General features: G+C 38.3%; 1 protein-coding gene across 1 annotated transcript in view; it reads left to right on the forward strand.

The window, feature by feature from the left end:
* Positions 1-12,497, forward strand: part of allc (allantoicase) — a 62,699-nt gene that overhangs the window by 4,619 nt on the left and 45,583 nt on the right. The gene's annotated exons all lie outside the window — the stretch shown is intronic.

Here is a 12,497-nt window from a genome sequence, read left to right on the forward strand (position 1 = left end):
TACCATCTATCCATGGATAGTTTAAGGCGCTGATTACTTCAAAATTCTTTGACCACAGTGTAATCCCAGCACCGGGCTTAGCTATATATCAAATACCCAGCAAGTTTACAAGTACAGTACCTGGATAATTTGAAGGTTGTGAGTGTATGTGTAATAATTTATTGGATGTTGTGTATATTTAGTTTATTTTTGTATAGCATTGATTCTGAGAAGCATTGCTATAACAACAAGTAGAATCAGTTTATTCACTAGACTACCATGAACATTTTGTAATGACTCTTCGAGCGGAGTTTGAGCATGCAGAGCACTCATCCTGACTGCATTGACAGCATCCGAATTTTTTTTTTCCGCTTGTACAGAGTGTGCCCTTATATCACCATTTTAAAGAAGAAATATCTCATATAAGGTATTTGTTACTTTATGAAAGAACTACTGATATTTTTGGAATGGTCTTTCTGCATGCAAAGATTGGATTAAGTCCAAAATGCTAATTGAAGAGTGCTATTTTGGACTAAGTGTAACATCCACATTACTGACTTCTTGTCTGATTAAGACGTATCTTCTGAGCTCCTATACTATAATTTCCATCCAACAGAAATGAATTATTATTGTGTTAGAGTCTTAGTGCCTTACGCATGATTACGTAGCATTAGAACCAATTCTGGATTGGCACACTCTTTCACAAATCCATGGGCACATAAAAAGGTGAATTTAGAATCCCAATTAGCCTAACACACAATATTATGGGATATCATAGAAAAACTGGAGCCCCAAAGGAAAAACCCATGTGTACATAGGAAGAATATTCAAACTCTGCCCTGGGATTTAATTAAAACAGCAATTCCTGGGGCAAGCAGCACTAATCACCACACCAGAGTGCTTAACGATCTTAACAACAACAACAACATTTATTTATATAGCACATTTTTATACAAAAAAATGTAGCTCAAAGTGCTTTACAAAATGAAGAATAGAAAAATAGAAGACACAATAAAATATAAAAATAAGTCAACATTAATTAACATAGAATAAGTAAGGTCCGATGGCCAGGGTGGACAGAAAAAACAAAAAAAAAAAAAACTCCAGACGGCTGGAGAAAAAAAATCAAATCTGCAGGGATTCCAGACCAAGAGACCGCCCAGTCGCTCTGGGTAGACAAAATTTGTGTTGTTGCTGCTTACCAAAAATAAATCAAGCCTGTTAGACACTCAAAATCTTCTCATGTCTGACTTTTTGATATTCTAAAAACTTCCACTGTGGACCTTTCTATTAGGGCCAGTCTGTGATGCCCCATTGATCGTAATATTCATGTTATATTTTACATTTTATGTCAGATATTCTTTTAATGTAGACTTGAATGAGACTCACTGCTGACTCATTTGCTCCATCTACCATGTCAATCAACTCAATGCACTTTAATTTGTTTTACAGTACATTTTTATCTACAGCAACTAATAACTCACAAATCTGTCATGCATTTGTTTCACTGGCAGGTAAGGTGAACTGCCTGGGGTCACAAAGTTGTAGTGTGTATTAATCTGCCATTGTGGTTTGCACTCTGACCATATTGCTACTAAAAACTTAATTTTATGTTCAAGTTTAATATCAGGATATTTGCAAACCTTACAGAAAGTTCCCATGATTACTGTTTTTATTAGAATTATTCTGCATATGAATTTCATTAACGCATTCTTAATCTGCAATGTATGCTATTCTGTTTTTCTGTTTTATAAAGAACCTTATGAGGAGATATATAGTTACTACTGGTGCTATATAACATAAATGTTGATTGATTCATGTGAGGTACAGGAATTCATTTTTCAACTCGGTTCACAGCAGCTCTGTTACTTATAGAATGATGGAGCCATTTCACGCCTAACTGATTTCAGTAAACCAATAGTTGCGCACTTATTAATAGAGAACTATAAATCTGTCTGTCCATCCTTTTGTCTTCTGAAACTTTTTATTTGCCAGTGTGTGACTGCTGGGAGCCAGGGCTTATACTTGCATATTGGCAGGGACAAGCCCTGGAGAGTGGCATTACTAGGGTGTCATCTTGGGGTGGATATTTGTATATGTCAGAAGGGTAAATTAATGACAAAATAATCTTAAAGTTAATTTTTATGGATTGTTCATTGCATAGGTAGATGCCCTCTTAGGGTGGGTACCCACCATTAGCTATACCCCTGGCCCTTATTGTGTCTTCTATTTTTCTATTCATTTTGTAAAGCACTTTGAGCTACATTTTTTGTATGAATATGTGCTATATAAATAAATGTTGATTGATTGATTGGCCCTGGATGAGATGTAAATGTTCACTCTTTCACACTGTAGGAAATTCACATTTACAGTAAACTAACATGCAGGTATATATGATGTGGAAAAATATTAGTATGCAAAGAATGAAAATTCTAAATATAACCAGGCTCTGGAGCTGTGAGGCAACAGTGCTACCTCCTGGGGCAACTTGTCAATTGTTTAATGTCTTTATTATAAAAGAAAATCTTGAGATGAGATGAGACTGTTGCCAAAAGATTTTTTCAAGTTTTGCGACACAAGACTATGGCCAAGAGATTTTTTTTTATGGCCTAAGAGATTTTTTTTTAACGGCTCATACCCACGGTCCTCTCACCTCTCATTCCTTTGAATGCTTTTCTCAGACAGTTTCTGCGCTCTCTGCAGTTATAAATTTTTACGTTTTCCTCACTTTAAGTTCCCAATAAAAGAAGACTTATTATGTTCAAATCTTATTGAAGAATTTCATCCCATAGGGTTATCAACAGAAGAAATGAATACACGGGCAATCCTAGTACCGAGAAACGATAAACTTAAACAAATTAACGTGAAAATTGTTGATTGGTTACACTGCAAATTGGTTAAATGCGTATCAATAGATTATGCTGAAACAGTTGGTGGTCATGGTGTGGAAGATGAAAACATCAACTTACATTAACCCATAGAATATCTACAACTGTTAACACTATCTGGTCTTCCACCAGCTGAATTACTGTTGAAATAAGGATGTATCAAAACGTTATGGTGTAATGTATCTATGCAATGTGATGGACTATGCAATAGGACAAGATTAGTTGTATTCGAAATTGTTCGAACAATTCTGACATGTAAAATTTTAACAGGCGACAACAAAAGTAATGTAATACATCTTCCGTTGATAACATTAGACAACAAAGGAGATCTTGATATGCCATTCGTATTATAATTTTTACAGTTTCCCGTTAGAATAGCTTTTGCTATGACAATTAACATATCACAGGGACACATTCAAAAAAGTCGGTTTATTTATTAGTGAGAAAGAAACAATAATCATTCACCGGCAGTTATATGTTGCGTTGTCACGATGTAAGTCCAAACACGGAATCAAAATTCAATGTGATACTGATTAAACATTAATTCCAAATATTGGTTTTACTGAAGTTTTACAGTAAAAGTGTTAGTTTAAAAAGTATTTGCGTATTAATTACAAAGCCAAAAAGAAAATGTATAACACAATGAATACCTCTAACGCATCATGAAACATAATTTTCTTTCAATTTATTACATTTTAGTATTTTTTACTATGGTTAATTACTCTCTGTAATTTAAAATAGTTAGTTCTATTATGCATATGTAACAATCCGCTTCCAAATATGCAAGTGGCAGAGCCGTGAAGTGGCTAGTGTGTAGGGTTGGAGAGCGAAGTGAGCAGGGGGCAGAGCTCCCTAATTTTCTAAGATGAGAGAGATCGAATAGATTTGAATCCAAGCCCTTGGAGCTATGTGTTTTATAAGCTGAGTTGAATAAACACACCATAAAAGGGCCAACATGCAAAATTCAGATCAACAATTGTTATTTTATGGAGTGTTTTTCCTTAAAAAATGTAATTCTAAGACACTTTACAAGTACAGTGATGCAAGACAATACTTTACATTTTTTACAGATGGAGCAAAGTCAGGTTAAGTGACTTGGTGAGGGTCACAGAACTAGAGCTGGAGCTGGAGGCAGAGAATTAACTCCAAACTTAGCCATGAACAGCTTCATACTATGGCAAGATTCGTGAGGCTGAAATGTGAATTCTTAAAGTTTTATCCAAATGTAGTGAATGTAAAAAGAAAAATAAGTCAAGAAACTTAACAACAGTGTCTTTTAACACAAATTTTGATCATTGTGAGTTGCTTACAATATTTAACATTAAATTAAAAAAGATACAGTACATCAAAATCCAGCAGTGTGCAATGTTTAATTTCCTGGTCAAGTTAGTTTATAATTCATAAGTGAACAGTATGCTGTAATATAAGATACATAATCATACTGTGCAAAGTGTCATGCTTTTAGGGCTACCTAGCTAGCCAATTTCAGAAATTGAATCTTTAAATGTTTAAACTGCTGGGTGATTTGCTTGCTTTGTATTAAATGAGACTATGAGTCTTATCGTACTGGAGAGCCTTGTTACCTTGAATTGTCTGTCTGATCTCCAGAAAATCCACTAGATGGCACTTTAGTATCACACATTGGATGATTTACTGGCTTCTTATAAGGTTTAGATTTATTTGAATAACCGCAGAAAGTAAACCTTTTTTTAAAACCAGGGAGAAAAAATAAATTGTTTAATCAAAAAAAAATGCAGCCCTGATATAAAAACAGCGCCTGAAGCATTGCAAATTTGAAATCATAAAGGGCTGTACAGTACACTCTGTCCTTTACTCAGTGCAGATCCCAAATATCAAATTCATTAATTTATCATGATTCTCCTGCTGCACTCACTGCTGAAAGGAAATAGACAAACTCTATGGATTCCTGAAAGAAAGTAAATGTGACCCCAGTATAGCTAACAATGTGGTGGGGATTTTTTTAAATTAACTAAACTTAACATTTTGTGTTGATTAGAATAATTAATGAAAGTTACACATATTCATGTATAACTTGAGATACTCCCTCTTTAAATAGTCATAACTTGAGATAAACTGGACACTGAGGACACATAACAGCAAGAGTAGGTGCATCAAAAGTGCTCAGTGCTTTTATTATTCAAACAATGTTTAACAAATCAAAAGTACAGAGTAGTAAATAAATAATACCCAATAAAAACAGTGTCCTTTCGAGGAGTTTAAACAACAATAAATAATCCAAAGTCAAAAATAAAGTTGAAGTCGCTACCTGGGTCTGTTCATTAAAACCATTATGACATTCAGTGCTTCTTTCTAAAACTGGCATCCCCTCTGGTTACTCTTTTTTGATCTCCTCAGTAAAGTCATCCCTCAAAACCTGGCTGTTTTACCACCATAATCCCGCAGACTTCAGCAGGGTACCCCACTAGCATAGCTACTTTCTCCAGCCTCCATCCCTCGGCCTTCAGTGGTAGCCCAGTTAGAGCTGCTGATTACTCCTGCTCCTTGAACACTCACCAGGAGTGACCCTGTTCTGTAAGTGACATCCGCTCATTCCTCTCTACTACACTTCCCAAGTGCTTGTCTCCACATTATTGCACCACCCATGCCACAATCCTGCCTCTTACTTTCTAATTAACATCCGGACCAATTTTTCTGATTCCCTTTCTGGGAACTCTCCCTTGATCTTTCTTAGGATGTCCTACTTGATCTTTTCTCTTTTTCAATCTCCCTCTGTTAGTCCCACAAAGGCTTTTTTATACTTCAGTGGGCACAAAGCGCTAGTGAAGAAACCGGCCAAACTGTGCATATCTGCACATGAATTTAATTCCCCCATCGATCCACCAGAGCCGGTTGTCCATACTACCACATGTACCTACACCCACCTGGAGCCCGAGCCACTATTTATAATCTTTAAAAACTCTCTATAAACTATAAACTCTCCACAAAACTCGATCTCATCTTACCACAAAAACTTCAATAATTTCTGTTGCAGGTAGCTTATGGACAAAGCATTTATTTAATGACAGCTTTACTCATTCCGGATTGATTTCTCCCTACATCATGCAACACAAGGTGTAAAGCAGGCACCAATTCTAGATGAGTGCAAGTCATTTACTGAACACACATCCCACACACTGGGCCAATGTATCTGTTCACCTATGGTACATCAGGACATAGAAAGAAAGCCTAGAGGACGCACAATATGGACATGAGAAGAATGTGGAAAATCCACTTGAATAGTGAACAGACTCACCAGCAGCAACTTCCCCCATCACTTAATGCTGCTTTGTAACTTCATTTAAATTTTCCTAATCATGTGATATTTAGCTCAAGGTAATTGCTAACTGTGCATTACTAACCATGCATTAAGTTCACTCACTGCCTCAGTGTATTCACAGTGGTTCTTCTTCTTTACTGCTTTTGGGTATCAAAGAACAGAGTTAAAGTACAATGGAGAAAATCACAGGAAAGTCCATTTTAGGAGCCTGCTTTAATGTACCGACTTAATAAAAGGCTGTTTTTTTCATATAATAAATCCTCATAATAAAGCTATACATTACACTCTTATCGCCAAAACAAGCTGCTGAATCATGACCCGATCCATCAAGTAAATAACACAGAGAAACACTTCACTGGTGTGACCTGCATTACATATTTATCCATTAAAAAAAAATGAACCGGCCACTACAAGAGTAAAGTGCACTTAATACATCACTTGTATCAATCCATCATGAAAGGCATTTTGGCTTCTATATATGTTTTACATTTAGAGGCACGTTGGAAGTAGAAATGCCTTAGTGCTTTGGAAGCAAGAAAATTCTCAATTGAATGTTGTGAATTACAACTCTGGTCAGATACACTGTACTAATACATGAAGGTTCATTTTTGAATAATGATAAAGCTAGCTTTGAGCCTGGTTGTTCACATCCTCATCCTTTCCTTACTCTTAATGAGACCCTGAAAAATCACTTAGCCCAGTCATGATATTTCAACTTTAACAAAATATACCTTTGCAAATATGAGCTTTTTGTCTGTGAAATTGATTTCATCATGAACACATTTTTTCTGCTGTTAGCATACAGGATTGCTATATGCTCGTGTCTGCACTCTCTGGATACAAAGGTGGCAGGGAACTGGACAGGTGACACTTATTTATGACACTTGTACCAGATATGTGAAAGCAAGTATGTTTATCTGAGTAGATTCCTTTCCTCAGAACTTTTGAGTTTAAGTAACACATTTGAATTTAAAGCATTGTTAGGTATGACATGGTTTATTTACTGTATATACCCCTCTCTTACATACCACTCTTGTATCTGGCAGATTTTGTTATTGGAACATGGTTAAGTGTGTGGGTTTTTTTTAAAGAGTTTATTTATACAACCTATTGTATCAAGGGAGTGTATTAGTGAGGCATTAGTGAGAGTTCTGGTCACCAGGCTACTAAGAAGACTAGCAGCACTAGCAACTAAAGGGAATGTCCTACTCTGATGGGTTAAGATAACTAATCATCTTTAATCTCAAGCACAGAAGGCTGTGTGGCGACACAACTAGGTCTTTAATATCCTCAAGAACAACCCAGCCACAGGGGATGCACAAACCAGTGTGTTTCTTCATGCCAGTCCCAAGCCCGGATAAATGGGGAGGGTTACATCAGGAAGGGCATCCGGTGTAAAATTTTGCAAAATCAATATGCGGACAGATTTCCATACCGGATTGGTCGAGCCCTGGGTTAACAACGGCTGCCACCAGTGCTGTTAGCCAACAGGGTACTGGCAGAAATTGGGTTACTGTTGGCTGAAGAAGAAGAATAAAAAGGAGGTAGGGAGACGTGTCCAGAGGCAGTAGAAGAGGAGGAAGGTAAAGAGAGTGGAACTGAGGGTAGGAACTTTGAATGTTGGCAGTATGATCGGTAAGGGGAGAGAGTTAGCTGATATGATGGAGAGAAGGAAGGTTGATATATTGTGCGTGCAAGAGACTAAATGGAAGTGGAGTAAGGCCAAGAGGATCAGAGGTAGATTCAAATTATTCTGTCATGGTGTGGATGGGAGGACAAATGGGGTAGGAGTTATTCTGAAGGAACAGTATGTCAAGAGTGTTTTAGAGGTGAAAAGAGTGTCAGACAGAGTAATGATTATGAAGCTGGAAATTGGAGGTGTTGTGATGAATGTTGTTAGTAATGCATACGCCTTGCAAGTCGGGTGTGCAATGCATGACAAACAAGATTTTTGGAGTGAGTTGGATGAAGTGATGAACAGTGTACCCAAGGGACAGAAAGTGGTGATTGGAGCGGATTTCAATGGGCATGTTGGTGTAGGGAAGAGAGGAGATGAGGAGGTGATGGGTAGGAATGGTGTCAAGGAGAGGAATGAAGAAGGTCAGAGGATGGTGGATTTTGCCAAAAGAATGGACATGGATGTGGTGAATACGTATTTTAAGAATAGGGAGGAACATAGGGTTATGTAAAAGAGTTGGAGGAAGATGCACACAGGTCGATTACATCCTATGCAGAAGAGTCAATCTGAAGGAGATTAAAAATGAAGACTGCAAAGTGGTGCCAGGGGAAAATGTAGTTAAGCAGCATATCTGTAGGATGACATTGGAGACCAAGAAGAGGAAGAGAGTGAGGGCAGAGCCAAGGATCAAATGGCGGAAGTTGAAAAAGTAAGACTGCAAGGTTGAGTTTAGGGAGAAAGTGAGATAGGTACTGGATGGTAGTGAAGAATTACTAGACAGTTGGGAAACTACAGTAGATGTAGTAAGGGTGACAGCAAGAAGGGTGCTTGGCGTGACATCTGGACAGAGGAAGGAGGAAAAGGAAACCTGGTGGTGTAATGAGGAAATACAGGAGAGTATACAGAGGAAGCGGATGGCAAAGAAAAAGTGGGATAGTCAGAGAGATGCAGAAAGTAGACAAGAGTACAAGGAGATAAGGCGCAAGGTGAAGAGAGAGGTGGCAAAGGCTAAAGAAAAGGCGTATGATGAGTTGTATGAGAGGTTGGACACTAAGGAGAGAGAAAAGGACCTGTACCAATTGGCTAGACAGAGGGACCAAGCTGGGAAAGATCTCCTGCAGGTTAGGGTGATAAAGGATAAAGATGGAAACATACAAGCGAGGAGAGTGTGTTGAGCAGATGGAAAGAGTACTTTGAGAGGCTGATGAATGAAGAGATCGAGCGAGAGAAGAGGTTGGATGATGTGGAGGTAGTGAATCAGGAAGTGCAACAGATTAGAAAGGAGGAAGTAAGGACAGCTATGAGGGGGCTAAAGGGTGTTTCCTTTTCTTTTTCATTATTTCTTTGGCACACTGCTTCTCTGCTGCGAGGCGCTGGTATTTTGCTAGTCTTATATATAATCCTAAGCCTGAAAGTGCAATGATTTTATGTGACATTTTTATGTGACTTTTTTGTCACGCTTTAAATCGGGCTTATTTTAAAACCTACATATATATGTTTGGTATCATTCTTTTCAGAATTTATCGAACTTTAATGTGATGTTGTTAGATTTTCAGATTCTTATTCCATTTTTAAATTATAAACTAAAAAATATCAAGAACTTTGTGCCAAAACATTTAACCACTCCCGGGGTTGTAAATAACGGACAAAGAGTAGGAATGCTGCTGTACAGGCATTTAAATGTTTGACGCACCGCACAAGATGCAGCTCACACGGCACGGCAGCAGCAGCAGCTGATTGAGCAAAGAGGAGGTTAAAAAAACTGTATTTGCTTCCCATTGTATCACGTTTAACAGGGGGTTTGGGAGGAGCAACTGCGTCTCCTTGGGGTGCGTTCAGCTCCCCTCTTCACAGCGAGAGTGGCAGAGACGTGAAGTGGCTGGTGAGCGAAGCGAGCGAGGGGTGGGGGGGGCTGGGGGGGGGCTCCTAGTGAAAATATCAAATGAAAATAATCTCCTTAGGTGTTTCCAAAGTTCCAGACAGCCCTGACGTATGAAATTTGTGACTGTGCTCTCATCAGCAGCTTCTGGCAAAGTGGGATCAGAAAAGCCAAGGGGAGATAAGAATTTCTTAAGCTTAGTTAGTTTCTGCTGTCTTTACTTACAATTAATGTTGATTAATTACTTAATTAATTAATGTTGATTTATTTTGTTTTCTTATTGTGTCTTTTATTTTTCTATTCTTTATTTTGTAAAGCACTTTGAGCTACTGTTTGTATGAAAATGTGCTATATAAATAAATGTTGTTGTTGTTGATGAAAAGGATGAAGAATGGAAAAGCCGTTGGTCCAAATGACAAACCTATGGAAGCATGGAGGTGTTTAGGAGAGATGGCAGTGAAGTTTTTAACTAAATCGTTTAATGGAATCTTGGAAAGTGGGAAGATGCCAGAGGAGTGGAGAAAAAATGTACTGGTGCCGATATTTAAGAATAAGGGGGATGTGCAGGACTGTAGTAACTACAGGGGGATAAAATTGATGAGCCACAGAATGAAGTTATGGGAAAGAGTAGCAAAAGCTAGGTTAAGAAGTGAGGTAAAGATTAGTGAGCAGCAGTATGGTTTCATGCCAAGAAAGAGCACCACAGATGTGATGTTTGCTCTGAGGGTGTTGATGGAGAAGCATAGGGAAGGCTAGAAGGAGTTGCATTGCCTCTTTGTGGACCTGGAGAAAGCATATGACAGTGTGCCTCGAGAAGAGTTGTGGTATTGTATGAGGAAGTCAGGAGTGGCAGAGAAGTATGTAAGAGTTGTACAGGATATGTTTGAGGGAAGTGTGACAGTGGTGAGGTCTGCGGTAGAAGTGACGGATGCATTCAAATTGGAGGTGGGATTACATCTGGGATCGGCTCTGCGCCCTTTCTTATTTGCAATGGTGATGGGCAGGTTGACAGAAGGGATTAGACAAGAGTCCCCGTGGACTATGATGTTTGCTGATGACATTGTGATCTGTAGTGATAGTAGGGAGCAGGTTGAGGAGACCATGGAGAGGTGGAGATATGCTCTAAAGAGGAGAGGAATGAAGATCAGTAGGAACAAGACAGAATACATGTGTGTAAATGAGAGGGAGGTCAGTGGAATGGTGAGGATGCAAGGAGTAGAGTTGGCGAAGGTGGATGAGTTTAAATACTTGGGATCAACAGTACAGAGTAATGGGGATTGTGGAAGTGAGGTGAAAAAGAGAGTGCAGGCAGAGTGGAATGGGTGGAGAAGAGTGTCAGGAGTAATTTGTGACAGATGGGTATCAGCCAGAGTGAAAGGGAAGGTCTACAGGACGGTAGTGAGATCAGCTATGTTATATGGGTTGGAGACGGTGGCACTGACCATAAAGCAGGAGACTGAGCTGGAGGTAGCAGAGTTAAAGATGCTATGATTTGCATTGGGTGTGACAAGTATGGATAGGATTAGAAAAAAGTCCATTAGAGGGTCCACTCAAGTTGGACGGTTGGGAGACAAAGTCAGAGAGGCGAGATTACGCTGGTTTGGACATGTGCAGAGGAGAGATGCTGGGTATATTGGGAGAAGGATTCTAAGGATAGAGCTGCCAGAGAAGAGGAAAAGAGGAAGGCCTAAGAGAAGATTTATGTAAGTGGTGAGAGAGGACATGCAGGTGATGGGTGTAATGGAACAAGATAAAGAGGATAGAAAGATATGACCGAAGATGATCCGCTGTGGCGACCCCTAATGGGAGCAGCCGAAAGAAGAAGAAAGAAAAGAAGAAGAGGCATCAATAAAGTTGATTAAGTAGAGTTCTTCTGACTAAATAGCAAATGACAAACTGTGGAAAGTAAGGAAAAGTGTTTTAAAGACTGAAGCCAGGAATCAGTTCTTTATGCAAACAGTTGTGGGAATCTGTTACATATACTGTATTTGAAGCATAAAACCTGACAACTGTAAAGAATTATCTCTATGAGACATCTTAGCTATTAGCTAAAGAAGGGGCAGGCAACGTCAATCCCAGAGGGCCACAGTGGCTGCAGGTCTTCACTCCAATCCAATTGCTTAATTAGAAACCAATCCTTGCCAGTCTGAGACCTTATTTAATTTTATGGCTTTCCAGCCTGCAATATTAGGTTCTTACATTGTAGATTTTTCCCTGTTCAAGGATATCATCCTTTCAGTGTGTCACATTTTGTGTTAAGTGTTTTATTTGCCAAATAGTGCACAATGAAGTTGAAATGAAACTAGAGTTTGTGGTGCTCGGGATGGGGCAGTTCTTTAATGTGCCGCCCTCCAACATATCTGAATATGTTAATCTATTTAAACAGAAAGATTTAAATAACGTATAGAGAAAAATTAAGATAACCTTTGCATAGATTTACTTTTATATAGAGAAACAGCAATAATTTTTCACATATAATTATTTATAAACATCAACTAGATAAGAATATAGTATAGACCTACTGATAAGCCGTGTTCTAATTATTAGTTTAATATAATTACACTGTGAAAACCAGAACCAGTGTAGTGTACAAGTGATAGGTGGGCATGTTTTCCTCCACAGAGCAAGAACGCATTCAGATTGATAACGAAACTAAATTATACATTTTAAATTAGTTGTTTATCTTCATAGAAATTATTATCAGTGTAATGTTTATGTTTATTTTTGTTATTGCCTCATAAATTTCAACTGCTGTGTCTGATGCCGTCAAAACAG

Source organism: Polypterus senegalus, chromosome 3, assembly GCF_016835505.1.
Source record: "Polypterus senegalus isolate Bchr_013 chromosome 3, ASM1683550v1, whole genome shotgun sequence".
Lineage (NCBI taxonomy): Eukaryota > Metazoa > Chordata > Cladistia > Polypteriformes > Polypteridae > Polypterus > Polypterus senegalus.